We start from the raw sequence: 27,232 nt of genomic DNA, 5'->3' as shown, positions 1-27,232 counted from the left end.
CGTGCGATCCCTGCACAGGCCATGGTTTCCTTTTTTTGCTCCTGCTCTCAGCGCAGCTGACCGTACGTGCCGCAGAGAGATGCCAGTTTTTCCTCTGCCGCCCACACAAACGTGTTGTGTGGATTGAAGAAGGACGATTGGAGTGGGTTACCTTGATGCCGTGAATTGTTCTGGCGTGCTAGCTCAGTTGGTTATAGCGTCGTGCCAATAACGCGAAGGTCGTACGTGCGATCCCTGCGCAGGCCATGGTTTCCTTTCTTTTCTCCTGCTCTCAGCGCAGCTGACCGTACGTGCCGCAGGGAGGGCCAGTTTTTCCCCTGCCGCCCACACAAACGTGTTGTGTGGATAGAAGAAGGACGAATGGAGTGGGTTACCTTGATGCCGTGAATTGTTCTGGCCTGCTAGCTCAGTTGGTTAGAGCGTCGTGCTTATAACGCGAAGGTCGCACGTGCGATTCCTGCGCAGGCCATGGTTTCCTTTTTTTCTCCTGCTCTCAGCGCAGCTGACCGTACGTGAGGCAGGGAGGGCCAGTTTTTCCTCTGCCGCCCACACAAACGTGTTGTGTGGATAGAAGAAGGACGAATGGAGTGGGTTACCTTGATGCCGTGAATTGTTCTGGCTTCTAGCTCAGTTGGTTATAGCGTCGTGCTTATAACGCGAAGGTCGTACGTGCGATCCCTGCGCAGGCCATGGTTTCCTTTTTTTTCTCCTGCTCTCAGCGCAGCTGACCGCACGTGGCGCAGGGAGCGCCAGTTTTTCCTCTGCCGCCCACACAAACGTGTTGTGTGGATAGAAGAAGGACGAATGGAGTGGGTTCCCTTGATGCCGTGAATTGTTCTGGCGTGGTAGCTCAGTTGGTTACAGCGTCGTGCTAATAACACGCGAAGGTCGTACGTGCGATCCCTGCGCAGGCCATGGTTTCCTTTTTTTTATCCTGCTCTCAGCGCAGCTGACCGTACGTGCAGGGAGGGCCAGTTTGTCCTCTTCCGCCCACACAAACGTGTTGTGTGGATAGAAGAAGGACGAATGGAGTGGGTTTCCTTGATGCCGTGAATTGTTCTGCCCTGCTAGCTCAGTTGGTTAGAGCGTCGTGCTAATAACGCGAAGGTCGTACGTGCGATCCCTGCGCAGGCCATGGTTTCCTTTTTTTCTCCTGCTCTCAGCGCAGCTGACCGTACGAGCCGCAGGGAGGGCCAGTTTTTCCTCTGCCGCGCACACAAACGTGTTGTGTGGACAAAAGAAGGACGAATGGAGTGGGTTACCTTAATGCCGTGAATTGTTCTGCCCTGGTAGCTCAGTTGGTTACAGCGTCGTGCTCATAACGCGAAGGTCGTACGTGCGATCCCTGCGCAGGCCATGGTTTTCTTTTTTTTTGCTCCTGCTCTCAGCGCAGCTGACGGTACGTGCCGCAGGGAGGGCCAGTTTTTCCTCTGACGCCCACCCCAACGTGTTGTGTGGATAGAAGAAGGACGAATGGAGTGGGTTAACTTGATGCCGTGAATTGTTCTGGCGTGCTAGCTCAGTTGGTTAGAGCGTCGTGCTAATAACGCGAAGGTCGTACGTGCGATCCCTGCTCAGGCCATGGTTTCCTTTTATTTCTCCTGCTCTCAGGGCAGCTGACCGTACGTGCCGCAGAGAGAGGCCAGTTTTTCCTCTGTCGCCCACACAAACGTGTTATGTGAATAGAAGAAGGACGAATGGAGTGGGTTACCTTGATGCCGTGAATTGTTCTGGCGTGCTAGCTCAGTCGGTTAGAGTGTCGTGCTCATAACGCGAAGGTCGTACGTGCGATCCCTGCGAAGGCCATGGTTGCCTTTTTTATCTCCTGCTCTCAGCGCAGCTGACCGTACGTGCCGCAGGGAGGGCCAGTTTTTCCGCTGCCGCCCACACAAAAACGTGTTGTGTGGATAGAAGAAGGACGAATGAAGTGGGTTACCTTGATGCCGTGAATTGTTCTGGCCTGCTAGCTCAGTTGGTTAGAGCGTCGTGCTTATAACGCGAAGTTCGCACGTGCGATCCCTGCGCAGGCCATGGTTTCCTTTTTTTTCTCCTGCTCTCAGCGCAGCTGACCGTACGTGCCACACGGAGGGCAAGTTTTTCCTCTGCCGCCCACACAAACGTGTTGTGTGGATAGAAGAAGGACGAATGGAGTGGGTTACCTTGATGCCGTGAATTTTTCTGACTTCTAGCTCTGTTGGTTATAGCGTCCTGCTTATAACGCGAAGGTAGTACGTGCGATCCCTGCGCAGGCCATGGTTTCCTTTTTTTTTCTCCTGCTCTCAGCGCAGCTGACCGTACGTGCCGCAGGGAGGGCCAGTTTTTCCTCTGCCGCGCACACAAAATATGTTGTGTGGATAGAAGGACGAATGGAGTGGGTTACCTTGATGCCGTGAATTGTTCTGGCGTGCTAGCTCAGTTGGTTAGAGCGTTGTGCTTATAACGCGAAGGTCGCACGTGCGATCCCTGCGCAGGCCATGGTTTCCTTTTTTTTTTCTCCTGCTCCCAGCGCAGCTGACCGTACGTGCCGCAGGGAGGGCCAGTTTTTTCCCTGCCACCCACACAAACGTGTTGTGTGGATAGAAGAAGGACGAATGGAGTGGGTTACCTTGATGCCGTGAATTGTTCTGGCCTGCTAGCTCAGTTGGTTAGAGCGTCGTGCTTATAACGCGAAGGCCGTACGTGCGATCCCTGCGCAGGCCATGGTTTCCTTTTTTTTCTCCTGCTCTCAGCGCAGCTGACCGTACGTGCCGCAGGGAGGGCCAGTTTTTCCTCTGCCGCCCGCACAAACGTGTTGTGCGGATAGAAGAAGGACGAATAGAGTGGGTTACCTTGATGCCGTGAATTGTTCTGGCGTACTAGCTCAGTTGGTTAGAGCGTCGTGCTAATAACGCGAAGGTCGCACGTGCGATCCCTGCGCAGGCCATTGTTTCCTTTTTTTACTCCTGCTCTCAGCCCAGCTGACCGTACGTGCCGCAGGGAGGGCCAGTTTTTCCTCTGCCGCGCACACAAAATGTGTTGTGTGGATAGAAGGACGAATGGAGTGGGTTACCATGATGCCGTGAATTGTTCTGGCGTGCTAGCTCAGTTGGTTAGAGCGTTGTGCTTATAACGCGAAGGTCGCACGTGCGATCCCTGCGCAGGCCATGGTTTCCTTTTTTTTTCTCCTGCTCTCAGCGCAGCTCGCCGTACGTGGCGCAGGGAGGGCCAGTTTTTCCTCTGCCGCCCACACAAACGTGTTGTGTGGATAGAAAAAGGACGAATGGAGTGGGTTACCTTAATGCCGTGAATTGTTCTGGCCTGCTAGCTCAGTTGGTTACAGCGTCGTGCTAATAACGCGAAGGTCGTACGTGCGTTCCCTGCGCAGTCCATGGTTTTCTTTTTGTTCCCCTGCTCTCAGCGCAGCTGACCGTACGTGGCGCAGGGAGGGACAGTTTTTCCTCCGCCGCCCACACAAACGTGTTGTGTGGATAGAAGGACGAATGGAGTGGGTTACCTTAATGCAGTGAATTGTTCTGGCCTGCTAGCTCAGTTGGTTAGAGCGTCGTGCTAATAACGCGAAGATCGTAAGTGCGAACCCTGCGCAGGCCATGGTTTCCTTTTTTTGCTCCTGCTCTCAGCGCAGCTGACCGTACGTGGCGCAGGGAGGGCCAGTTTTTCCTCTGCCGCCCACTCAAACGTGTTGTGTGGATAGAAGGACGAATGGAGTGGGTTACCTTGATGCCGTGAACTGTTCTGGCCTGCTAGCTCACTTGGTTAGAGCGTCGTGCTAATAACGCGAAGGTCGTACGTGCGATCCCTGCGCAGGCCATGGTTTCGTTTTTTTCTCCTGCTCTCAGCGCAGCTGACCGTACGTGCCGCAGGGAGGGCCAGCTTTTCCTCTGCCGCCCACTCAAACGTGTTGTGTGGATAGAAGGACGAATGGAGTGGGTTACCTTGATGCCGTGAATTGTTCTGGCGTGCTAGCTCAGTTGGTTACAGCGTCGTGCTAATAACGCGAAGGTCGTACGTGCGATCCCTGCGCAGGCCATGGTTTCCTTTTTTTCGTCCTGCTCTCAGCGCAGCTGACCGTACGTGCCGCAGGGAGGGCCAGTTTTTCCTCTCCCGCCCGCACAAACGTGTTGTGCGTATAGAAGAAGGACGAATAAAGTGGGTTACCTTGATGCCGTGAATTGCTCTGGCGTACTAGCTCAGTTGGTTAGCGCGTCGTGCTAATAACGCGAAGGTCGCACGTGCGATCCCTGCGCAGGCCATTGTTTCCTTTCTTTACTCCTTCTCTCAGCGCAGCTGACCGTACGTGCCGCAGGGAGGGCCAGTTTTTCCTCTGCCGCCCGCACAAACGTGTTGTGTGGATAGAAGAAGGACGAATGGAGTGGGTTACCTTGATGCCGTGAATTGTTCTGGCGTGCTAGCTCAGTTGGTTAGAGCGTCGTGCTTATAACGCGAAGGTCGCACGTACGATCCCTGCGCAGGCCATGGTTTCCTTTTTTTTCTCCTGCTCTCAGCGCAGCTGACCGTACGTGCCGCAGGGAGGGCCAGTTTTTCCTCTGCCGCCCACACAAACGTGTTGTGTGGATAGAATAAGGACGAATGGAGTGGGTTACCTTGATGCCGTGAATTGTTCTGGCGTGCTAGCTCAGTTGGGTAGAGTGTCGTGCTAATAACGCGAAGGTCGTACGTGCGATCCCTGCACAGGCCATGGTTTCCTTTTTTTTGCTCCTGCTCTCAGCGCAGCTGACCGTACGTGCCGCAGAGAGATGCCAGTTTTTCCTCTGCCGCCCACACAAACGTGTTGTGTGGATAGAAGAAGGACGATTGGAGTGGGTTACCTTGATGCCGTGAATTGTTCTGGCGTGCTAGCTCAGTTGGTTATAGCGTCGTGCTAATAACGCGAAGGTCGTACGTGCGATCCCTGCGCAGGCCATGGTTTCCTTTCTTTTCTCCTGCTCTCAGCGCAGCTGACCGTACGTGCCGCAGGGAGGGCCAGTTTTTCCCCTGCCGCCCACACAAACGTGTTGTGTGGATAGAAGAAGGACGAATGGAGTGGGTTTCCTTGATGCCGTGAATTGTTCTGCCCTGCTAGCTCAGTTGGTCAGAGCGTCGTGCTAATAACGCGAAGGTCGTACGTGCGATCCCTGCGCCGGCCATGGTTTCCTTTTTTTTCTCCTGCTCTCAGCGCAGCTGACCGTACGTGAGGCAGGGAGGGCCAGTTTCTCCTCTGCCGCCCACACAAACGTGTTGTGTGGATAGAAGAAGGACGAATGGAGTGGGTTACCTTGATGCCGTGAATTGTTCTGGCTTCTAGCTCAGTTGGTTATAGCGTCGTGCTTATAACGCGAAGGTCGTACGTGCGATCCCTGCGCAGGCCATGGTTTCCTTTCTTTTCTCCTGCTCTCAGCGCAGCTGACCGCACGTGGCGCAGGGAGCGCCACTTTTTCCTCTGCCGCCCACACAAACGTGTTGTGTGGATAGAAGAAGGACGAATGGAGTGGGTTACCTTGATGCCGTGAATTGTTCTGGCGTGGTAGCTCAGTTCGTTACTGCGTCGTGCTAATAACACGCGAAGGTCGCACGTGCGATCCCTGCGCAGGCCATGGTTTCCTTTTTTTTATCCTGCTCTCAGCGCAGCTGACCGTACGTGCCGCAGGGAGGGCCAGTTTTTCCTCTGCCGCGCACACAAACGTGTAGTGTGGATGGAAGGATGAATGGAGTGGGTTACCTTGATGCCGTGAATTGTTCTGCCCTGCTAGCTCAGTTGGTTACAGCGTCGTGCTAATAACGCGAAGGTCGTATGTGCGATCCCTGCGCAGGCCATGGATTTCCTTTTTTTGCTCCTGCTCTCAGCGCAGCTGACCGTACGTGGCGCAGGGATGGCCAGATTGTCCTCTTCCGCCCACACAAACGTGTTGTGTGGACACAAGAAGGACGAATGGAGTGGGTTACCGTGATGCCGTGAATTGTTCTGCCCTGGTAGCTCAGTTGGTTACAGCGTCGTGCTAATAACGCGAAGGTCGTACGTGCGATCCCTGCGAAGGCCATGGTTGCCTTTTTTATCTCCTGCTCTCAGCGCAGCTGACCGTACGTGCCGCAGGGAGGGCCAGTTTTTCCGCTGCCGCCCACACAAAAACGTGTTGTGTGGATAGAAGAAGGACGAATGAAGTGGGTTACCTTGATGCCGTTAATTGTTCTGGCCTGCTAGCTCAGTTGGTTAGAGCGTCGTGCTTATAACGCGAAGTTCGCACGTGCGATCCCTGCGCAGGCCATGGTTTCCTTTTTTTTGTCCTGCTCTCAGCGCAGCTGACCGTACGTGCCACACGGACGGCAAGTTTTTCCTCTGCCGCCCACACAAACGTGTTGTGTGGATAGAAGAAGGACGAATGGAGTGGGTTACCTTGATGCCGTGAATTTTTCTGGCTTCTAGCTCAGTTGGTTATAGCGTCGTGCTTATAACGCGAAGGTCGTACGTGCGATCCCTGCGCAGGCCATGGTTTCCTTTTTTTTCTCCTGCTCTCAGCGCAGCTGACCGTACGTGCCGCAGGGAGGGCCAGTTTTTCCTCTGCCGCGCACACAAAATGTGTTGTGTGGATAGAAGGACGAATGGAGTGGGTTACCTTGATGCCGTGAATTGTTCTGGCGTGCTAGCTCAGTTGGTTAGAGCGTTGTGCTTATAACGCGAAGGTCGCACGTGCGATCCCTGCGCAGGCCATGGTTTCCTTTTTTTTTTCTCCTGCTCCCAGCGCAGCTACCGTACGTGCCGCAGGGAGGGCCAGTTTTTCCCCTGCCACCCACACAAACGTGTTGTGTGGATAGAAGAAGGACGAATGGAGTGGGTTACCTTGATGCCGTGAATTGTTCTGGCCTGCTAGCTCAGTTGGTTAGAGCGTCGTGCTTATAACGCGAAGGCCGTACGTGCGATCCCTGCGCAGGCCATGGTTTCCTTTTTTTTCTCCTGCTCTCAGCGCAGCTCACCGTACGTGGCGTAGGGAGGGCCAGTTTTTCCTCTGCCGCCCACACAAACGTGTTGTGTGGATAGAAGAAGGACGAATGGAGTGGGTTACCTTGATGCCGTGAATTGTTCTGGCGTGCTAGCTCAGTTGGTTATAGCGTCGTGCTAATAACGCGAAGGTCGTACGTGCGATCCCTGCGCAGGCCATGGTTTCCTTTTTTTGTCCTGCTCTCAGCGCAGCTGACCGTACGTGCCGCAGGGAGGGCCAGTTTTTCCTCTGCCGCCCGCACAAACGTGTTGTGCGGATAGAAGAAGGACGAATAGAGTGGGTTACCTTGATGCCGTGAATTGTTCTGGCGTACTAGCTCAGTTGGTTAGATCGTCGTGCTAATAACGCGAAGGTCGCACGTGCGATCCCTGCGCAGGCCATTGTTTCCTTTTTTTACTCCTGCTCTCAGCGCAGCTGACCGTACGTGCCGCAGGGAGGGCCAGTTTTTCCTCTGCCGCGCACACAAAATGTGTTGTGTGGATAGAAGGACGAATGGAGTGGGCTACCTTGATGCCGTGAATTGTTCTGGCGTGCTAGCTCAGTTGGTTAGAGCGTTGTTTTTATAACGCGAAGGTCGCACGTGCGATCCCTGCGCAGGCCATGGTTTCCTTTTTTTTTCTCCTGCTCTCAGCGCAGCTCACCGTACGTGGCGCAGGGAGAGCCAGTTTTTCCTCTGCCGCCCACACAAACGTGTTGTGTGGATAGAAAAAGGACGAATGGAGTGGGTTACCTTGATGCCGTGAATTGTTCTGGCGTGCTAGCTCAGTTGGTTACAGCGTCGTGCTAATAACGCGAAGGTCGTACGTGCGTTCCCTGCGCAGTCCATGGTTTTCTTTTTGTTCTCCTGCTCTCAGCGCAGCTGACCGTACGTGCCGCAGGGAGGGCCAGCTTTTCCTCTGCCGCCCACTCAAACGTGTTGTGTGGATAGAAGGACGAATGGAGTGGGTTACCTTGATGCCGTGAATTGTTCTGGCGTGCTGCCTCAGTTGGTTAGAGTGTCGTGCTAATAACGCGAAGGTCGTACGTGCGATCCCTCCGCAGGCCATGGTTTCCTTTTTTTTCTGCTGCTCTCAGCGCAGCTGACCGTACGTGGCGCAGGGAGGGCTAGTTTTACTCTGCCGCCCACACAAACGTGTTAAATGGATAGAAGGACGAATGGAGTGGTTTACCTTGATGCCGTGAATTGTTCTGGCGTGCTAGCTCAGTTGGTTAGAGTGTCGTGCTAATAACGCGAAGGTCGTACGTGCGATCCCTGCGCAGGCCATGGTTTCCTTTCTTTCGCCTGCTCTCAGCGCAGCTGACCGTACGTGCCGCAGTGAGAGGCCAATTTTTCCTCTGCCGCCCACTCAAACGTGTTGTGTGGATAGAATAAGGACGAATGGAGTGGGTTACCTTGATGCCGTGAATTGTTCTGGCGTGCTAGCTCAGTTGGTTATAGCGTCGTGCTAATAACGCGAAGGTCGTACGTGCGATCCCTGCGCAGGCCATGGTTTCCTTTTTTTTGTCCTGCTCTCAGCGCAGCTGACCGTACGTGCCGCAGGGAGGGCCAGTTTTTCCTCTGCCGCCCACACAAACGTGTTGTGTGGATAGAATAAGGACGAATGGAGTGGGTTACCTTGATGCCGTGAATTGTTCTGGCGTGATAGCTCAGTTGGTTAGAGTGTCGTACTAATAACGCGAAGGTCGTACGTGCGATCCCTGCACAGGCCATGGTTTCCTTTTTTTTGCTCCTGCTCTCAGCGCAGCTGACCGTACGTGCCGCAGAGAGATGCCAGTTTTTCCTCTGCCGCCCACACAAACGTGTTGTGTGGATAGAAGAAGGACGATTGGAGTGGGTTACCTTGATGCCGTGAATTGTTCTGGCGTGCTAGCTCAGTTGGTTATAGCGTCGTGCTAATAACGCGAAGGTCGTACGTGCGATCCCTGCGCAGGCCATGGTTTACTTTCTTTTCTCCTGCTCTCAGCGCAGCTGACCGTACGTGCCGCAGGGAGGGCCAGTTTTTCCCCTGCCGCCCACACAAACGTGTTGTGTGGATAGAAGAGGGACGAATGGAGTGGGTTACCTTGATGCCGTGAATTGTTCTGGCTTCTAGCTCAGTTGGTTATAGCGTCGTGCTTATAACGCGAAGGTCGTACGTGCGATCCCTGCGCAGGCCATGGTTTCCTTTTTTTTCTCCTGCTCTCAGCGCAGCTGACCGTACGTGGCGCAGGGAGGGCCAGTTTGTCCTCTTCCGCCCACACAAACGTGTTGTGTGGATAGAAGAAGGACGAATGGAGTGGGTTTCCTTGATGCCGTGAATTGTTCTGCCCTGCTAGCTCAGTTGGTTAGAGCGTCGTGCTAATAACGCGAAGGTCGTACGTGCGATCCCTGCGCAGGCCATGGTTTCCTTTTTTTTCTCCTGCTCTCAGCGCAGCTGACTGTACGTGCCGCAGGGAGGGCCAGTTTTTCCTCTGCCGCGCACACAAACGTGTTGTGTGGATGGAAGGATGAATGGAGTGGGTTACTTTGATGCCGTGAATTGTTCTGCCCTGCTAGCTCAGTTGGTTACAGCGTCGTGCTAATAACGCGAAGGTCGTACGTGCGATCCCTGCGCAGGCCATGGTTTCCTTTTTTTTCTCCTGCTCTCAGCGCAGCTGACCGTACGTGCCACACGGAGGGCCAGTTTTTCCTCTGCACCCACACAAACGTGCTGTGTGGATAGAAGAAGGCCGAATGGAGTGGGTTACCTTGATGCCGTGAATTTTTCTGGCTTCTAGCTCAGTTGGTTATAGCGTCGTGCTTATAACGCGAAGGTCGTACGTGCGATCCCTGCGCAGGCCATGGTTTCCTTTTTGTTTTCTCCGGCTCTCAGCGCAGCTGACCGTACGTGCCGCAGGGAGGGCCAGTTTTTCCTCTGCCGCGCACACAAAATGTGTTGTGTGGATAGAAGGACGAATGGAGTGGGTTACCTTGATGCCGTGAATTGTTCTGGCGTGCTAGCTCAGTTGGTTAGAGCGTTGTGCTTATAACGCGAAGGTCGCACGTGCGATCCCTGCGCAGGCCATGGTTTCCTTTTTTTTCTCCTGCTTCCAGCGCAGCTGACCGTACGTGCCGCAGGGAGGGCCAGTTTTTCCCCTGCCACCCACACAAACGTGTTGCGTGTTGTGTGGATAGAAGAAGGACGAATGGAGTGGGTTACCTTGATGCCGTGAATTGTTCTGGCCTGCTAGCTCAGTTGGTTAGAGCGTCGTGCTAATAACGCGAAGGTCGTACGTGCGTTCCCTGCGCAGTCTATGGTTTTCTTTTTGTTCTCCTGCTCTCAGCGCAGCTGACCGTACGTGGCGCAGGGAAGGACAGTTTTTCCTCTGCCGCCCACTCAAACGTGTTGTGTGGATGGAACGACGAATGGAGTGGGTTACCTTGATGCCGTGAACTGTTCTGGCCTGCTAGCTCACTTGGTTAGAGCGTCGTGATAATAACGCGAAGGTCGTACGTGCGATCCCTGCGCAGGCCATGGTTTCGTTTTTTTTCTCCTGCTCTCAGCGCAGCTGACCGTACGTGCCGCAGGGAGGGCCAGTTTTTCCCCTGCCGCCCGCACAAACGTGTTGTGTGGATAGAAGGACGAATGGAGTGGGTTACCTTCATGCCGTGAATTGTTCTGGCGTGATAGCTCAGTTGGTTAGAGCGTCGTGCTAATAACGCGTTTACCTTTTTTTTCTCCTGCTCTCAACACAGCTGACCGTACGTGGCGCAGGGAGAACCAGTTTTTCCTCTGCCGCCCACACAATCGTGTTGTGTGGATAGAGGAAGGAAGAATGGAGTGGGTTACCTTCGTGCCGTGAATTGCTCTGGCGTGCTAGCTCAGTTGGTTAGAGCATCGTGCTAATAACGCGGTTTCCTTTTTTTTCTCCTGCTCTCAGTGCAGCTGACCGTACGTGGCGCAGGGAGAACCAGTTTTTCCTCTGCCGCCCACACAAACGTGTTGTGTGGATAGAAGAAGGACGAATGGAGTGGGTTACCTTCATGCCATGAATGGTTCTGGCGTGCTAGCTCAGTTGGTTAGAGCGTGGTGCTAATGACGCGGTTTCCTTTTTTTCTCCTGCTCTCAGCGCAGCTGACCGTACGTGGCGCAGGGAGAACCAGTTTTTCCTCTGCCGCCCACACAAACGTGTTGTGTAGATAGACGAAGGACGAATGGAGTGAGTTACCTTGATGCAGTGAATTGTTCTGGCTTGCTAGCTCAGTTGGTTAGAGTGTCGTGCTAATAACGCGAAGGTCGTACGTGCGATCCCTGCGCAGGCCATGGTTTCCTTTTTTTTGTCCTGCTCTCAGCGCAGCTGACCGTACGTGCCGCAGGGAGGGCCAGTTTTTCCTCTGCCGCCCACACAAACGTGTTGTGTGGATAGAATAAGGACGAATGGAGTGGGTTACCTTGATGCCGTGAATTGTTCTGGCGTGATAGCTCAGTTGGTTAGAGTGTCGTACTAATAACGCGAAGGTCGTACGTGCGATCCCTGCACAGGCCATGGTTTCCTTTTTTTTGCTCCTGCTCTCAGCGCAGCTGACCGTACGTGCCGCAGAGAGATGCCAGTTTTTCCTCTGCCGCCCACACAAACGTGTTGTGTGGATAGAAGAAGGACGATTGGAGTGGGTTACCTTGATGCCGTGAATTGTTCTGGCGTGCTAGCTCAGTTGGTTATAGCGTCGTGCTAATAACGCGAAGGTCGTACGTGCGATCCCTGCGCAGGCCATGGTTTACTTTCTTTTCTCCTGCTCTCAGCGCAGCTGACCGTACGTGCCGCAGGGAGGGCCAGTTTTTCCCCTGCCGCCCACACAAACGTGTTGTGTGGATAGAAGAGGGACGAATGGAGTGGGTTACCTTGATGCCGTGAATTGTTCTGGCTTCTAGCTCAGTTGGTTATAGCGTCGTGCTTATAACGCGAAGGTCGTACGTGCGATCCCTGCGCAGGCCATGGTTTCCTTTTTTTTCTCCTGCTCTCAGCGCAGCTGACCGTACGTGGCGCAGGGAGGGCCAGTTTGTCCTCTTCCGCCCACACAAACGTGTTGTGTGGATAGAAGAAGGACGAATGGAGTGGGTTTCCTTGATGCCGTGAATTGTTCTGCCCTGCTAGCTCAGTTGGTTAGAGCGTCGTGCTAATAACGCGAAGGTCGTACGTGCGATCCCTGCGCAGGCCATGGTTTCCTTTTTTTTCTCCTGCTCTCAGCGCAGCTGACTGTACGTGCCGCAGGGAGGGCCAGTTTTTCCTCTGCCGCGCACACAAACGTGTTGTGTGGATGGAAGGATGAATGGAGTGGGTTACTTTGATGCCGTGAATTGTTCTGCCCTGCTAGCTCAGTTGGTTACAGCGTCGTGCTAATAACGCGAAGGTCGTACGTGCGATCCCTGCGCAGGCCATGGTTTCCTTTTTTTTCTCCTGCTCTCAGCGCAGCTGACCGTACGTGCCACACGGAGGGCCAGTTTTTCCTCTGCACCCACACAAACGTGCTGTGTGGATAGAAGAAGGCCGAATGGAGTGGGTTACCTTGATGCCGTGAATTTTTCTGGCTTCTAGCTCAGTTGGTTATAGCGTCGTGCTTATAACGCGAAGGTCGTACGTGCGATCCCTGCGCAGGCCATGGTTTCCTTTTTGTTTTCTCCGGCTCTCAGCGCAGCTGACCGTACGTGCCGCAGGGAGGGCCAGTTTTTCCTCTGCCGCGCACACAAAATGTGTTGTGTGGATAGAAGGACGAATGGAGTGGGTTACCTTGATGCCGTGAATTGTTCTGGCGTGCTAGCTCAGTTGGTTAGAGCGTTGTGCTTATAACGCGAAGGTCGCACGTGCGATCCCTGCGCAGGCCATGGTTTCCTTTTTTTTCTCCTGCTTCCAGCGCAGCTGACCGTACGTGCCGCAGGGAGGGCCAGTTTTTCCCCTGCCACCCACACAAACGTGTTGCGTGTTGTGTGGATAGAAGAAGGACGAATGGAGTGGGTTACCTTGATGCCGTGAATTGTTCTGGCCTGCTAGCTCAGTTGGTTAGAGCGTCGTGCTAATAACGCGAAGGTCGTACGTGCGTTCCCTGCGCAGTCTATGGTTTTCTTTTTGTTCTCCTGCTCTCAGCGCAGCTGACCGTACGTGGCGCAGGGAAGGACAGTTTTTCCTCTGCCGCCCACTCAAACGTGTTGTGTGGATGGAACGACGAATGGAGTGGGTTACCTTGATGCCGTGAACTGTTCTGGCCTGCTAGCTCACTTGGTTAGAGCGTCGTGATAATAACGCGAAGGTCGTACGTGCGATCCCTGCGCAGGCCATGGTTTCGTTTTTTTTCTCCTGCTCTCAGCGCAGCTGACCGTACGTGCCGCAGGGAGGGCCAGTTTTTCCCCTGCCGCCCGCACAAACGTGTTGTGTGGATAGAAGGACGAATGGAGTGGGTTACCTTCATGCCGTGAATTGTTCTGGCGTGATAGCTCAGTTGGTTAGAGCGTCGTGCTAATAACGCGTTTACCTTTTTTTTCTCCTGCTCTCAACACAGCTGACCGTACGTGGCGCAGGGAGAACCAGTTTTTCCTCTGCCGCCCACACAATCGTGTTGTGTGGATAGAGGAAGGAAGAATGGAGTGGGTTACCTTCGTGCCGTGAATTGCTCTGGCGTGCTAGCTCAGTTGGTTAGAGCATCGTGCTAATAACGCGGTTTCCTTTTTTTTCTCCTGCTCTCAGTGCAGCTGACCGTACGTGGCGCAGGGAGAACCAGTTTTTCCTCTGCCGCCCACACAAACGTGTTGTGTGGATAGAAGAAGGACGAATGGAGTGGGTTACCTTCATGCCATGAATGGTTCTGGCGTGCTAGCTCAGTTGGTTAGAGCGTGGTGCTAATGACGCGGTTTCCTTTTTTTCTCCTGCTCTCAGCGCAGCTGACCGTACGTGGCGCAGGGAGAACCAGTTTTTCCTCTGCCGCCCACACAAACGTGTTGTGTAGATAGACGAAGGACGAATGGAGTGAGTTACCTTGATGCAGTGAATTGTTCTGGCTTGCTAGCTCAGTTGGTTAGAGTGTCGTGCTAATAATGCGAAGGTCGTACGTGCGATCCCTGCGCAGGCCATGGTTCCCTTTTTTATCTCCTGCTCTCAGCGCAGCTGACCGTATGTGGCACAGGGAGGGTTAGTTTTTCCTCTGCCGCCCACACAAACGTGTTGAATGGATAGAAGGACGAATGGAGTGGTTTACCTTGATGCCGTGAATTGTTCTGGCGTGCTAGCTCAGTTGGTTAGAATGTCGTGCTAATAACGCGAAGGTCGTACGTGCGATCCCTGCACAGGCCATGGTTTTCTTTTTTGTCTCCTGCTCTCAGCGCAGCTGACCGTACGTGCCCCAGTTTTTTCCCCTGCCGCCCACACAAACGTGTTGTGTGGATAGAAGAAGGACGAATGGACTGGGTTACCTTGATGCCGTGAATTGTTCTGGCGTGCTAGCTCAGTTGGTTATAGCGTCGTGCTAATAACGCGAAGGTCGCACGTGCGATCCCTGCGCAGGCCATGGTTTCCTTTTTTTTGTCCTGCTCTCAGCGCAGCTGACCGTACGTGCCGCAGGGAGGGCCAGTTTTTCCTCTGCCGCCCGCACAAACGTGTTGTGTGGATAGAAGAAGGACGAATGGAGTGGGTTACCTTGATGCCGTGAATTGTTCTGGCGTGCTAGCTCAGTTGGTTATAGCGTCGTGCTAATAACGCGAAGGTCGTACGTGCGATCCCTGCGCAGGCCATGGTTTCCTTTTTTTGTCCTGCTCTCAGCGCAGCTGACCGTACGTGCCGCAGGGAGGGCCAGTTTTTCCTCTGCCGCCCGCACAAACGTGTTGTGCGGATAGAAGAAGGACGAATAGAATGGGTTACCTTGATGCCGTGAATTGTTCTGGCGTGCTAGCTCAGTTGGTTATAGCGTCGTGCTAATAACGCGAAGGTCGCACGTGCGATCCCTGCGCAGGCCATGGTTTCCTTTTTTTTCTCCTGCTCTCAGCGCAGCTGACCGTACGTGCCGCAGGGAGGGCCAGTTTGTCCTCTTCCGCCCACTCAAACGTGTTGTGTGGATAGAACGACGAATGGAGTGGGTTACCTTGATGCCGTGAACTGTTCTGGCCTGCTAGCTCACTTGGTTAGAGCGTCGTGCTAATAACGCGAAGGTCGTACGTGCGATCCCTGCGCAGGCCATGGTTTCGTTTTTTTCTCCTGCTCTCAGCGCAGCTGACCGTACGTGCCGCAGGGAGGGCCAGTTTTTCCCCTGCCGCCAGCACAAACGTGTTGTGTGGATAGAAGGACGAATGGAGTGGGTTACCTTCATGCCGTGAATTGTTCTGGCGTGATAGCTCAGTTGGTTAGAGCGTCGTGCTAATAACGCGGTTTCCTTTTTTTTCTCCTGCTCTCAACACAGCTGACCGTACGTGGCGCAGGGAGAACCAGTTTTTCCTCTGCCGCCCACACAATCGTGTTGTGTGGATAGAGGAAGGACGAATGGAGTGGGTTACCTTCGTGCCGTGAATTGCTCTGGCGTGCTAGCTCAGTTGGTTAGAGCATCGTGCTAATAACGCGGTTTCCTTTTTTTTCTCCTGCTCTCAGTGCAGCTGACCGTACGTGACGCAGGGAGAACCAGTTTTTCCTCTGCCGCCCACACAAACGTGTTGTGTAGATAGACGAAGGACGAATGGAGTGAGTTACCTTGATGCAGTGAATTGTTCTGGCTTGCTAGCTCAGTTGGTTAGAGTGTCGTGCTAATAATGCGAAGGTCGTACGTGCGATCCCTGCACAGGCCATGGTTTTCTTTTTTTTCTGCTGCTCTCAGCGCAGCTGACCGTACGTGGCACACGGAGGGCTAGTTTTTCTTCTGCCGCCCACACAAACGTGTTGAATGAATAGAAGTACGAATGGAGTGGGTTACCTTGATGCCGTGAATTGTTCTGGCGTGCTGCCTCAGTTGGTTAGAGTGTCGTGCTAATAACGCGAAGGACGTACGTGCGATCCCTGCGCAGGCCATGGTTTCCTTTTTTGTCTCCTGCTCTCAGCGCAGCTGACCGTACGTGGCGCAGGGAGGGCTAGTTTTACTCTGCCGCCCACACAAACGTGTTGAATGGATAGAAGGACGAATGGAGTGGTTTACCTTGATGCCGTGAATTGTTCTGGCGTGCTAGCTCAGTTGGTCAGAGTGTCGTGCTAATAACGCGAAGGTCGTACGTGCGATCCCTGCGCAGGCCATGGTTTCCTTTTTTTTGTCCTGCTCTCAGCGCAGCTGACCGTACGTGCCGCAGGGAGGGCCAGTTTTTCCTCTGCCGCCCGCACAAACGTGTTGTGCGGATAGAAGAAGGACGAATAGAGTGGGTTACCTTGAAGCCTTGAATTGTTCTGGCGTACTAGCTCAGTTGGTTAGAGCGTCGTGCTAATAACGCGAAGGTCGCACGTGCGATCCCTGCGCAGGCCATTGTTTCCTTTTTTTACTCCTGCTCTCAGCGCAGCTGACCGTACGTGCCCCAGTTTTTCCCCTGCCGCCCACACAAACGTGTTGTGTGGATAGAAGAAGGACGAATGGAGTGGGTTACCTTGATGCCGTGAATTGTTCTGGCGTGCTAGCTCAGTTGGTTATAGCGTCGTGCTAATAACGCGAAGGTCGTACATGCGATCCCTGCGCAGGCCATGGTTTCCTTTCTTTTTCCTGCTCTCAGCGCAGCTGACCGTACGTGCCGCAGAGAGAGGACAATTTTTCCTCTGCCGCCCACACAAACGTGTTGTGTGGATAGAATAAGGACGAATGGAGTGGGTTACCTTGATGCCGTGAATTGTTCTGGCGTGCTAGCTCAGTTGGTTATAGCGTCGTGCTAATAACGCGAAGGTCGCACGTGCGATCCCTGCGCAGGCCATGGTCTCCTTTTTTTTCTCCTGCTCTCAGCGCAGCTGACCGTACGTGCCGCAGGGAGGGCCAGTTTTTCCTCAGCCGCCCGCACAAACGTGTTGTGCGGATAGAAGAAGGACGAATAGAGTGGGTTACCTTGAAGCCTTGAATTGTTCTGGCGTACTAGCTCAGTTGGTTAGAGCGTCGTGCTAATAACGCGAAGGTCGCACGTGCGATCCCTGCGCAGGCCATTGTTTCCTTTTTTTACTCCTGCTCTCAGCGCAGCTGACCGTACGTGCCGCAGGGAGGGCCAGTATTTCCTCTGCCGCCCGCAAAAACGTGTTGTGTGGATAGAAGAAGGACGAATGGAGTGGGTTGCCTTGATGCCGTGAATTGTTCTGGCGTGCTAGCTCAGTTGGTTAGAGCGTCGTGCTTATAACGCGAAGGTCGGCCGTGCGATCCCTGCGCAGGCCATGGTTTCCTTTTTTTTCTCCTGCTCTCAGCGCAGCTGACCGTACGTGCCGCAGGGAGGGCCAGTTTTTCCTCTGCCGCCCACACAAACGTGTTGTGTTGATAGAATAAGGACGAATGGAGTGGGTTACCTTGATGCCGTGAATTGTTCTGGCGTGCTAGCTCAGTTGGTTAGAGTGTCGTGCTAATAACGCGAAGGTCGTACGTGCGATCCCTGCACAGGCCATGGTTTCCTTTTTTTTGCTCCTGCTCTCAGCGCAGCCGACCATACGTGCCGCAGAGAGATGCCAGTTTTGCCCCTGCCGCCCACACAAACGTGTTGTGTGGATAGAAGAAGGACGAATGGAGTGGGTTACCTTGATGCCGTGAATTGTTCTGGCTTCTAGCTCAGTTGGTTATAGCGTCGTGCTTATAACGCGAAGGTCGTACGTGCGATCCCTGCGCAGGCCATGGTTTCCTTTTTTTTTCTCCTGCTCTCAGCGCAGCTGAACGTACGTGCCGCAGGGAGGGCCAGTTTTTCCTCTGCCGCGCACACAAACGTGTTGTGTGGATAGAAGGACGAATGGAGTGGGTTACCTTGATGCCGTGAATTGTTCTGGCGTGCTAGCTCAGTTGGTTAGAGCGTCGTGCTAATAACGCGAAGGTCGCACATGCGATCCCTGCGCAGGCCATGGTTTCCTTTTTTTTCTCCTGCTCTCAGCGCAGCTGACCGTACGTGGCGCAGGGAGCGCCAGTTTGTCCTCTGCCGCCCACACAAACGTGTTGTGTGGATAGAAGAAGGACGAATGGAGTGGGTTACCTTGATGCCGTGAATTGTTCTGGCGTGCTAGCTCAGTTGGTTACAGCGTCGTGCTAATAACGCGAAGGTCGTACGATCCCTGCGCAGGCCATGGTTTCCTTTTTTTTCTCCTGCTCTCAGCGCAGCTGACCGTACGTGGCGCAGGGAGGGCCAGTTTGTCCTCTGCCGCCCACACAAACGTGTTGTGTGGATAGAAAAAGGACGAATGGAGTGGGTTACCTTGATGCCGTGAATTGTTCTGGCCTGCTAGCTCAGTTGGTTACAGCGTCGTGCTTATAACGCGAAGGTCGTACGTGCGGTCCCTGCGCAGGCCATGGTTTCCTTTTTTTTCTCCTGCTCCCAGCGCAGCTGACCGTACGTGGCGCAGGGAGGGCCAGTTTGTCCTCTTTCGCCCAGACAAACGTGTTGTGTGGATAGAAGAAGGACGAATGGAGTGGGTTTCCTTGATGCCGTGAATTGTTCTGCCCTGCTAGCTCAGTTGGTTAGAGCGTCGTGCTAATAACGCGAAGGTCGTACGTGCGATCCCTGCGCAGGCCATGGTTTTCTTTTTTTTCTCCTGCTCTCAGCGCAGCTGACCGTACGTGCCGCAGGGAGGGCCAGTTTTTCCTCTGCCGCCCACACAAACGTGTTGTGTGGATAGAAGAAGGACGAATGGAGTGGGTTACCTTGATGCCGTGAATTGTTCTGGCGTGCTATCTCAGTTGGTTAGAGCGTCGTGCTAATAACGCGAAGGTCGTGCGTGCGATCCCTGCGCAGGCCATGGTTTCCTTTTTGTTCTCCTCCTCTCAGCGCAGCTGACCGTACGTGGCGCAGGGAGGGCCAGTTTTTCCTCTGCCGCCCACACAAACGTGTTGTGTGGATAGAAGAAGGACGAATGGAGTGGGTTACCTTGATGCCGTGAATTGTTCTGGCGTGCTAGCTCAGTTGGTTACAGCGTCTTGCTAATAACGCGAAGGTCGCACGTGCGATCCCTGCGCTTGCCATGGTTTCCTTTTTTTTCTCCTGCTCTCAGCGCAGCTGACCGTACGTGGCGCAGGGAGGGCCAGTTTGTCCTCTTCCGCCCACACAAACGTGTTGTGTGGATAGAAGAAGGACGAATGGAGTGGGTTACCTTGATGCCGTGAATTGTTCTGGCGTGATAGCTCAGTTGGTTACAGCGTTGTGCTAATAACGCGAAGGTCGTACGTGCGATCCCTGCGCAGGCCATGGTTTCCTTTTTTTGCCCCTGCTCTCAGCCCAGCTGACCGTACGTGGCGCAGGGAGGGCCAGTTTTTCCTCTGCCGCCCACTCAAACGTGTTGTGTGGATAGAAGGACGAATGGAGTGGGTTACCTTGATGCCGTGAATTGTTCTGCCCTGCTAGCTCAGTTGGTTACAGCGTCGTGCTAATAACGCGAAGGTCGTACGTGCGATCCCTGCACAGGCCATGGTTTCCTTTTTTTCTCCTGCTCTCAGCGCAGCTGACCGTACGTGCCGCAGGGAGGGCCAGTTTTTCCCCTGCCGCCCGCACAAACGTGTTGTGTGTATAGAAGAAGGACGAATGGAGTGGGTTACCTTGATGCCGTGAATTGTTCTGGCGTGCTAGCTCAGTTGGTTATAGCGTCGTGCTAATAACGCGAAGGTCGTACGTGCGATCCCTGCGCAGGCCATGGTTTCCTTTTATTTCTCCTGCTCTCAGCGCAGCTGACCGTACGTGCCGCAGAGAGAGGCAAGTTTTTCCTCTGCCGCCCACACAAACGTGTTGTGTGGATAGAAGAAGGACGAATGGAGTGGGTTACCTTGATGCCGTGAATTGTTCTGGCGTGCTAGCTCAGTTGGTTACAGCGTCGTGCTTATAACGCGAAGGTCGTACGTGCGATCCCTGCGCAGGCCATGGTTTCGTTTTTTTTCTCCTGCTCTCAGCGCAGCTGACCGTACGTGCTGCAGAGAGGGGCCAGTTTTTCCTCTGCCGCCCACACAAACGTGTTGTGTGGATAGAAGAAGGACGAATGGAGTGGGTTACCTTGATGCCGGGAATTGTTCTGGCGTGCTAGCTCAGTTGGTTAGAGTAGCGTGCTAATAACGCGAAGGTCGTACGTGCGATTCCTGGACAGGCCATGGTTGCCTTTTTTTGTTCTCCTGCTCTCAGCGCAGCTGACCGTACGTGCCGCAGAGAGAGGCCAGTTTTTCCTCTGCAGCCCACACAAACGTGTTGTGTGGATAGAAGGACGAATGGAGTGGGTTACCTTGATGCCGTGAATTGTTCTGGCGTGCTAGCTCAGTTGGTTACAGCGTCGTGCTTAAAACGCGAAGGTCGTACGTGCGGTCCCTGCGCAGGCCATGGTTTTCTTTTTTTCTCCTGCTCTCAGCGCAGCTGACCGTACGTGGCGCAGGGAGGGACAGTTTGTCCTCGGCCGCCCACACAAACGTGTTGTGTGGATAGAAGAAGGACGAATGGAGTGGGTTACCTTAATGCCGTGAATTGTTCTGGTCTGCTAGCTCAGTTGGTTAGAGCGTCGTGCTAATAACGCGAAGATCGTAAGTGCGAACCCTGCGCAGGCCATGGTTTCCTTTTTTGCTCCTGCTCTCAGCGCAGCTGACCGTACGTGGCGCAGGGAGGGCCAGTTTTTCCTCTGCCGCCCACTCAAACGTGTTGTGTGGCTAGAACGACGAATGGAGTGGGTTACCTTGATGCCGTGAACTGTTCTGGCCTGCTCGCTCACTTGGTTAGAGCGTCGTGCTAATAACGCGAAGGTCGTACGTGCGATCCCTGCGCAGACCATGGTTTCGTTTTTTTTCTCCTGCTCTCAGCGCAGCTGACCGTACGTGCCGCAGGGAGGGCCAGTTTTTCCCCTGCCGCCCGCACAAACGTGTTGTGTGGATAGAAGGACGAATGGAGTGGGTTACCTTCATGCCGTGAATTGTTCTGGCGTGATAGCTCAGTTGGTTAGAGCGTCGTGCTAATAACGCGGTTTCCTTTTTTTTCTCCTGCTCTCAACACAGCTGACCGTACGTGGCGCAGGGAGAACCAGTTTTTCCTCTGCCGCCCACACAATCGTGTTGTGTGGATAGAGGAAGGACGAATGGAGTGGGTTACCTTCGTGCCGTGAATTGCTCTGGCGTGCTAGCTCAGTTGGTTAGAGCATCGTGCTAATAACGCGGTTTCCTTTTTTTTCTCCTGCTCTCAGTGCAGCTGACCGTACGTGGCGCAGGGAGAACCAGTTTTTCCTCTGCCGCCCACACAAACGTGTTGTGTAGATAGACGAAGGACGAATGGAGTGAGTTACCTTGATGCAGTGAATTGTTCTGGCTTGCTAGCTCAGTTGGTTAGAGTGTCGTGCTAATAATGCGAAGGTCGTACGTGCGATCCCTGCACAGGCCATGGTTTCCTTTTTTTTCTGCTGCTCTCAGCGCAGCTGACCGTACGTGGCACACGGAGGGCTAGTTTTTCTTCTGCCGCCCACACAAACGTGTTGAATGAATAGAAGTACGAATGGAGTGGGTTACCTTGATGCCGTGAATTGTTCTGGCGTGATAGCTCAGTTGGTTACAGCGTTGTGCTAATAACGCGAAGGTCGTACGTGCGATCCCTGCGCAGGCCATGGTTTCCTTTTTTTGCCCCTGCTCTCAGCCCAGCTGACCGTACGTGGCGCAGGGAGGGCCAGTTTTTCCTCTGCCGCCCACTCAAACGTGTTGTGTGGATAGAAGGACGAATGGAGTGGGTTACCTTGATGCCGTGAATTGTTCTGCCCTGCTAGCTCAGTTGGTTACAGCGTCGTGCTAATAACGCGAAGGTCGTACGTGCGATCCCTGCACAGGCCATGGTTTCCTTTTTTTCTCCTGCTCTCAGCGCAGCTGACCGTACGTGCCGCAGGGAGGGCCAGTTTTTCCCCTGCCGCCCGCACAAACGTGTTGTGTGTATAGAAGAAGGACGAATGGAGTGGGTTACCTTGATGCCGTGAATTGTTCTGGCGTGCTAGCTCAGTTGGTTATAGCGTCGTGCTAATAACGCGAAGGTCGTACGTGCGATCCCTGCGCAGGCCATGGTTTCCTTTTATTTCTCCTGCTCTCAGCGCAGCTGACCGTACGTGCCGCAGAGAGAGGCAAGTTTTTCCTCTGCCGCCCACACAAACGTGTTGTGTGGATAGAAGAAGGACGAATGGAGTGGGTTACCTTGATGCCGTGAATTGTTCTGGCGTGCTAGCTCAGTTGGTTACAGCGTCGTGCTTATAACGCGAAGGTCGTACGTGCGATCCCTGCGCAGGCCATGGTTTCGTTTTTTTTCTCCTGCTCTCAGCGCAGCTGACCGTACGTGCTGCAGAGAGGGGCCAGTTTTTCCTCTGCCGCCCACACAAACGTGTTGTGTGGATAGAAGAAGGACGAATGGAGTGGGTTACCTTGATGCCGGGAATTGTTCTGGCGTGCTAGCTCAGTTGGTTAGAGTAGCGTGCTAATAACGCGAAGGTCGTACGTGCGATTCCTGGACAGGCCATGGTTGCCTTTTTTTGTTCTCCTGCTCTCAGCGCAGCTGACCGTACGTGCCGCAGAGAGAGGCCAGTTTTTCCTCTGCAGCCCACACAAACGTGTTGTGTGGATAGAAGGACGAATGGAGTGGGTTACCTTGATGCCGTGAATTGTTCTGGCGTGCTAGCTCAGTTGGTTACAGCGTCGTGCTTAAAACGCGAAGGTCGTACGTGCGGTCCCTGCGCAGGCCATGGTTTTCTTTTTTTCTCCTGCTCTCAGCGCAGCTGACCGTACGTGGCGCAGGGAGGGACAGTTTGTCCTCGGCCGCCCACACAAACGTGTTGTGTGGATAGAAGAAGGACGAATGGAGTGGGTTACCTTAATGCCGTGAATTGTTCTGGTCTGCTAGCTCAGTTGGTTAGAGCGTCGTGCTAATAACGCGAAGATCGTAAGTGCGAACCCTGCGCAGGCCATGGTTTCCTTTTTTGCTCCTGCTCTCAGCGCAGCTGACCGTACGTGGCGCAGGGAGGGCCAGTTTTTCCTCTGCCGCCCACTCAAACGTGTTGTGTGGCTAGAACGACGAATGGAGTGGGTTACCTTGATGCCGTGAACTGTTCTGGCCTGCTAGCTCACTTGGTTAGAGCGTCGTGCTAATAACGCGAAGGTCGTACGTGCGATCCCTGCGCAGACCATGGTTTCGTTTTTTTTCTCCTGCTCTCAGCGCAGCTGACCGTACGTGCCGCAGGGAGGGCCAGTTTTTCCCCTGCCGCCCGCACAAACGTGTTGTGTGGATAGAAGGACGAATGGAGTGGGTTACCTTCATGCCGTGAATTGTTCTGGCGTGATAGCTCAGTTGGTTAGAGCGTCGTGCTAATAACGCGGTTTCCTTTTTTTTCTCCTGCTCTCAACACAGCTGACCGTACGTGGCGCAGGGAGAACCAGTTTTTCCTCTGCCGCCCACACAATCGTGTTGTGTGGATAGAGGAAGGACGAATGGAGTGGGTTACCTTCGTGCCGTGAATTGCTCTGGCGTGCTAGCTCAGTTGGTTAGAGCATCGTGCTAATAACGCGGTTTCCTTTTTTTTCTCCTGCTCTCAGTGCAGCTGACCGTACGTGGCGCAGGGAGAACCAGTTTTTCCTCTGCCGCCCACACAAACGTGTTGTGTAGATAGACGAAGGACGAATGGAGTGAGTTACCTTGATGCAGTGAATTGTTCTGGCTTGCTAGCTCAGTTGGTTAGAGTGTCGTGCTAATAATGCGAAGGTCGTACGTGCGATCCCTGCACAGGCCATGGTTTCCTTTTTTTTCTGCTGCTCTCAGCGCAGCTGACCGTACGTGGCACACGGAGGGCTAGTTTTTCTTCTGCCGCCCACACAAACGTGTTGAATGAATAGAAGTACGAATGGAGTGGGTTACCTTGATGCCGTGAATTGTTCTGGCGTGCTGCCTCAGTTGGTTAGAGTGTCGTGCTAATAACGCGAAGGTCGTACGTGCGATCCCTGCGCAGGCCATGGTTTCCTTTTTTGTCTGCTGCTCTCAGCGCAGCTGACCGTACGTGCCGCGGGGAGGGCCAGTTTTTCCTCTGCCGCCCACACAAACGTGTTGTGTGGATAGAAGAAGGACGAATGGAGTGGGTTACCTTGATGCCGTGAATTGTTCTGGCGTGCTAGCTCAGTTGGTTAGAGCGTCGTGCTAATAACGCGAAGGTCGTGCGTGCGATCCCTGCGCAGGCCATGGTTTCCTTTTTGTTCTCCTCCTCTCAGCGCAGCTGACCGTACGTGGCGCGCAGGGAGGGCCAGTTTTTCCTCTGCCGCCCACACAAACGTGTTGTGTGGATAGAAGAAGGACGAATGGAGTGGGTTACCTTGATGCCGTGAATTGTTCTGGCGTGCTAGCTCAGTTGGTTAGAGTGGCGTGCTAATAACGCGAAGGTCGTACGTGCGATCCCTGCACAGGCCATGGTTGCCTTTTTTTTCTCCTGCTCTCAGCGCAGCTGACCGTACGTGGCGCAGGGAGGGACAGTTTTTCCTCGGCCGCCCACACAAACGTGTTGTGTGGATAGAAGAAGGACGAATGGAGTGGGTTACCTTGATGCCGTGAATTGTTCTGGCGTGCTAGCTCAGTTGGTTACAGCGTCGTGCTAATAACGCGAAGGTCGTAAGTGCGATCCCTGCGCAGGCCATGGTTTCCTATTTTCTCTCCTGCTCTCAGCGCAGCTGACCGTACGTGCCGCAGAGAGAGGCCAGTTTTTCCTCTGCCGCCCACACAAACGTGTTGTGTGGATAGAATAAGGACGAATGGAGTGGGTTACCTTGATGTCGTATATTGTTCTGGCGAGCTAGCTCAGTTGGTTAGAGTGTCGTGCTAATAACGCGAAGGTCGTACGTGCGATCCCTGCACAGGCCATGTTTTCCTTGTTTTCTCCTGCTCTCAGCGCAGCTGACCGTACGTGCCGCAGGGAGGGCCAGTTTTTCCCCTGCCGCCCGCACAAACGTGTTGTGTGGATAGAAGAAGGACGAATGGAGTGGGTTACCTTGATGCCGTGAATTGTTCTGGCGTGCTAGCTCAGTTGGTTAGAGCGTCGTGCTAATAACGCGAAGGTCGTGCGTGCGATCCCTGCGCAGGCCATGGTTTCCTTTTTGTTCTCCTCCTCTCAGCGCAGCTGACCGTACGTGGCGCAGGGAGGGCCAGTTTTTCCTCTGCCGCCCACACAAACGTGTTGTGTGGATAGAAGAAGGACGAATGGAGTGGGTTACCTTGATGCCGTGAATTGTTCTGGCGTGCTAGCTCAGTTGGTTACAGCGTCGTGCTTATAACGCGAAGGTCGTACGTGCGGTCCCTGCGCAGGCCATGGTTTCCTTTGTTTTCTCCTGCTCTCAGCGCAGCTGACCGTACGTGCCGCAGAGAGGGGCCAGTTTTTCCTCTGCCGCCCACACAAACGTGTTGTGTGGATAGAAGGACGAATGGAGTGAGTTACCTTGATGCCATGAATTGTTCTGGCGTGCTAGCTCAGTTGGTTAGAGTGGCGTGCTAATAACGCGAAGGTCGTACGTGCGATCCCTGCACAGGCCATGGTTGCCTTTTTTTTCTCCTGCTCTCAGCGCAGCTGACCGTACGTGGCGCAGGGAGGGACAGTTTTTCCTCGGCCGCCCACACAAACGTGTTGTGTGGATAGAAGAAGGACGAATGGAGTGGGTTACCTTGATGCCGTGAATTGTTCTGGCGTGCTAGCTCAGTTGGTTACAGCGTCGTGCTAATAACGCGAAGGTCGTACGTGCGATCCCATGGTGTCCTTTTTTTTCTCCTGCTCTCAGCGCAGCCGACCGTACGTGCCGCAGGGAGGGCCAGTTTTTCCTCTGCCGCGCACACAAAATGTGTTGTGTGGATAGAAGGACGAATGGAGTGGGTTACCTTGATGCCGTCAATTGTTCTGGCGTGCTAGCTCAGTTGGTTAGAGCGTTGTGCTTATAACGCGAAGGTCGCACGTGCGATCCCTGCGCAGGCCATGGTTTCCTTTTTTTTTCTCCTGCTCTCAGCGCAGCTCACCGTACTTGGCGCTGGGAGGGCCAGTTTTTCCTCTGCCGCCCACACAAACGTGTTGTGTGGATAGAAAAAGGACGAATGGAGTGGGTTACCTTGATGCCGTGAATTGTTCTGGCGTGCTAGCTCAGTTGGTTACAGCGTCGTGCTAATAACGCGAAGGTCGTACGTGCGTTCCCTGCGCAGTCCATGGTTTTCTTTTTGTTCTCCTGCTCTCAGCGCAGCTGACCGTACGTGGCGCAGGGAGGGACAGTTTTTCCTCCGCCGCCCACACAAACGTGTTGTGTGGATAGAAGGACGAATGGAGTGGGTTACCTTAATGCCGTGAATTGTTCTGGCCTGCTAGCTCAGTTGGTTAGAGCGTCGTGCTAATAACGCGAAGATCGTAAGTGCGAACCCTGCGCAGGCCATGGTTTCCTTTTTTTGCTCCTGCTCTCAGCGCAGCTGACCGTACGTGGCGCAGGGAGGGCCAGTTTTTCCTCTGCCGCCCACTCAAACGTGTTGTGTGGATAGAAGGACGAATGGAGTGGGTTACCTTGATGCCGTGAACTGTTCTGGCCTGCTAGCTCACTTGGTTAGAGCGTCGTGCTAATAACGCGAAGGTCGTACGTGCGATCCCTGCGCAGGCCATGGTTTCGTTTTTTTTCCCTGCTCTCAGCGCAACTGACCGTACGTGCCGCAGGGAGGGCCAGCTTTTCCTCTGCCGCCCACTCAAACGTGTTGTGTGGATAGAAGGACGAATGGAGTGGTTTACCTTGATGCCGTGAATTGTTCTGGCGTGCTAGCTCAGTTGGTTAGAGTGTCGTGCTAATAACGCGAAGGTCGTACGTGCGATCCCTGCGCAGGCCATGGTTTCCTTTCTTTCTCGTGCTCTCAGCGCAGCTGACCGTACGTGCCGCAGTGAGAGGCCAATTTTTCCTCTGCCGCCCACTCAAACGTGTTGTGTGGATAGAAGAGGGACGAATGGAGTGGGTTACCTTGATGCCGTGAATTGTTCTGGCTTCTAGCTCAGTTGGTTATAGCGTCGTGCTTATAACGCGAAGGTCGTACGTGCCATCCCTGCGCAGGCCATGGTTTCCTTCTTTTTATCCTGCTCTCAGCGCAGCTGACCGTACGTGGCGCAGGGAGGGCCAGTTTGTC

The 27,232-nt window shown here is 53.9% G+C and overlaps 12 non-coding genes across 12 annotated transcripts; all 12 read left to right on the top strand.

Annotated features, from left to right (window-relative positions):
- The first annotated feature begins 395 nt into the window (after window positions 1–395).
- TRNAI-UAU (transfer RNA isoleucine (anticodon UAU)) lies at window positions 396–469 on the top strand. The gene has a single exon. It is a non-coding gene; the product is annotated as a tRNA-Ile (tRNA).
- Window positions 470–1,957: 1,488 nt separating this feature from the next.
- Window positions 1,958–2,031, top strand: TRNAI-UAU (transfer RNA isoleucine (anticodon UAU)). Its single transcript has one exon. It is a non-coding gene; the product is annotated as a tRNA-Ile (tRNA).
- Window positions 2,032–2,401: 370 nt separating this feature from the next.
- Window positions 2,402–2,475, top strand: TRNAI-UAU (transfer RNA isoleucine (anticodon UAU)). Its single transcript has one exon. It is a non-coding gene; the product is annotated as a tRNA-Ile (tRNA).
- A 151-nt stretch (window positions 2,476–2,626) lies between these two features.
- Window positions 2,627–2,700, top strand: TRNAI-UAU (transfer RNA isoleucine (anticodon UAU)). Its single transcript has one exon. It is a non-coding gene; the product is annotated as a tRNA-Ile (tRNA).
- A 370-nt stretch (window positions 2,701–3,070) lies between these two features.
- TRNAI-UAU (transfer RNA isoleucine (anticodon UAU)) lies at window positions 3,071–3,144 on the top strand. Its single transcript has one exon. It is a non-coding gene; the product is annotated as a tRNA-Ile (tRNA).
- A 1,255-nt stretch (window positions 3,145–4,399) lies between these two features.
- TRNAI-UAU (transfer RNA isoleucine (anticodon UAU)) lies at window positions 4,400–4,473 on the top strand. Its single transcript has one exon. It is a non-coding gene; the product is annotated as a tRNA-Ile (tRNA).
- Window positions 4,474–6,186: 1,713 nt separating this feature from the next.
- On the top strand, window positions 6,187–6,260 carry TRNAI-UAU (transfer RNA isoleucine (anticodon UAU)). Its single transcript has one exon. It is a non-coding gene; the product is annotated as a tRNA-Ile (tRNA).
- Window positions 6,261–6,629: 369 nt separating this feature from the next.
- TRNAI-UAU (transfer RNA isoleucine (anticodon UAU)) lies at window positions 6,630–6,703 on the top strand. Its single transcript has one exon. It is a non-coding gene; the product is annotated as a tRNA-Ile (tRNA).
- A 150-nt stretch (window positions 6,704–6,853) lies between these two features.
- Window positions 6,854–6,927, top strand: TRNAI-UAU (transfer RNA isoleucine (anticodon UAU)). The gene has a single exon. It is a non-coding gene; the product is annotated as a tRNA-Ile (tRNA).
- A 3,035-nt stretch (window positions 6,928–9,962) lies between these two features.
- TRNAI-UAU (transfer RNA isoleucine (anticodon UAU)) lies at window positions 9,963–10,036 on the top strand. The gene has a single exon. It is a non-coding gene; the product is annotated as a tRNA-Ile (tRNA).
- Window positions 10,037–12,758: 2,722 nt separating this feature from the next.
- TRNAI-UAU (transfer RNA isoleucine (anticodon UAU)) lies at window positions 12,759–12,832 on the top strand. Its single transcript has one exon. It is a non-coding gene; the product is annotated as a tRNA-Ile (tRNA).
- A 13,152-nt stretch (window positions 12,833–25,984) lies between these two features.
- Window positions 25,985–26,058, top strand: TRNAI-UAU (transfer RNA isoleucine (anticodon UAU)). The gene has a single exon. It is a non-coding gene; the product is annotated as a tRNA-Ile (tRNA).
- The last annotated feature ends 1,174 nt before the right edge of the window (window positions 26,059–27,232 follow it).

The sequence above is a fragment of the Amblyomma americanum genome, chromosome 8 (assembly GCF_052857255.1).
Source record: "Amblyomma americanum isolate KBUSLIRL-KWMA chromosome 8, ASM5285725v1, whole genome shotgun sequence".
Classification (NCBI taxonomy): Eukaryota; Metazoa; Arthropoda; class Arachnida; order Ixodida; family Ixodidae; genus Amblyomma; species Amblyomma americanum.
The sequence above is the reverse complement of the archived record's forward strand: the minus strand, read 5'-3'. Positions and strand labels throughout refer to the sequence as shown.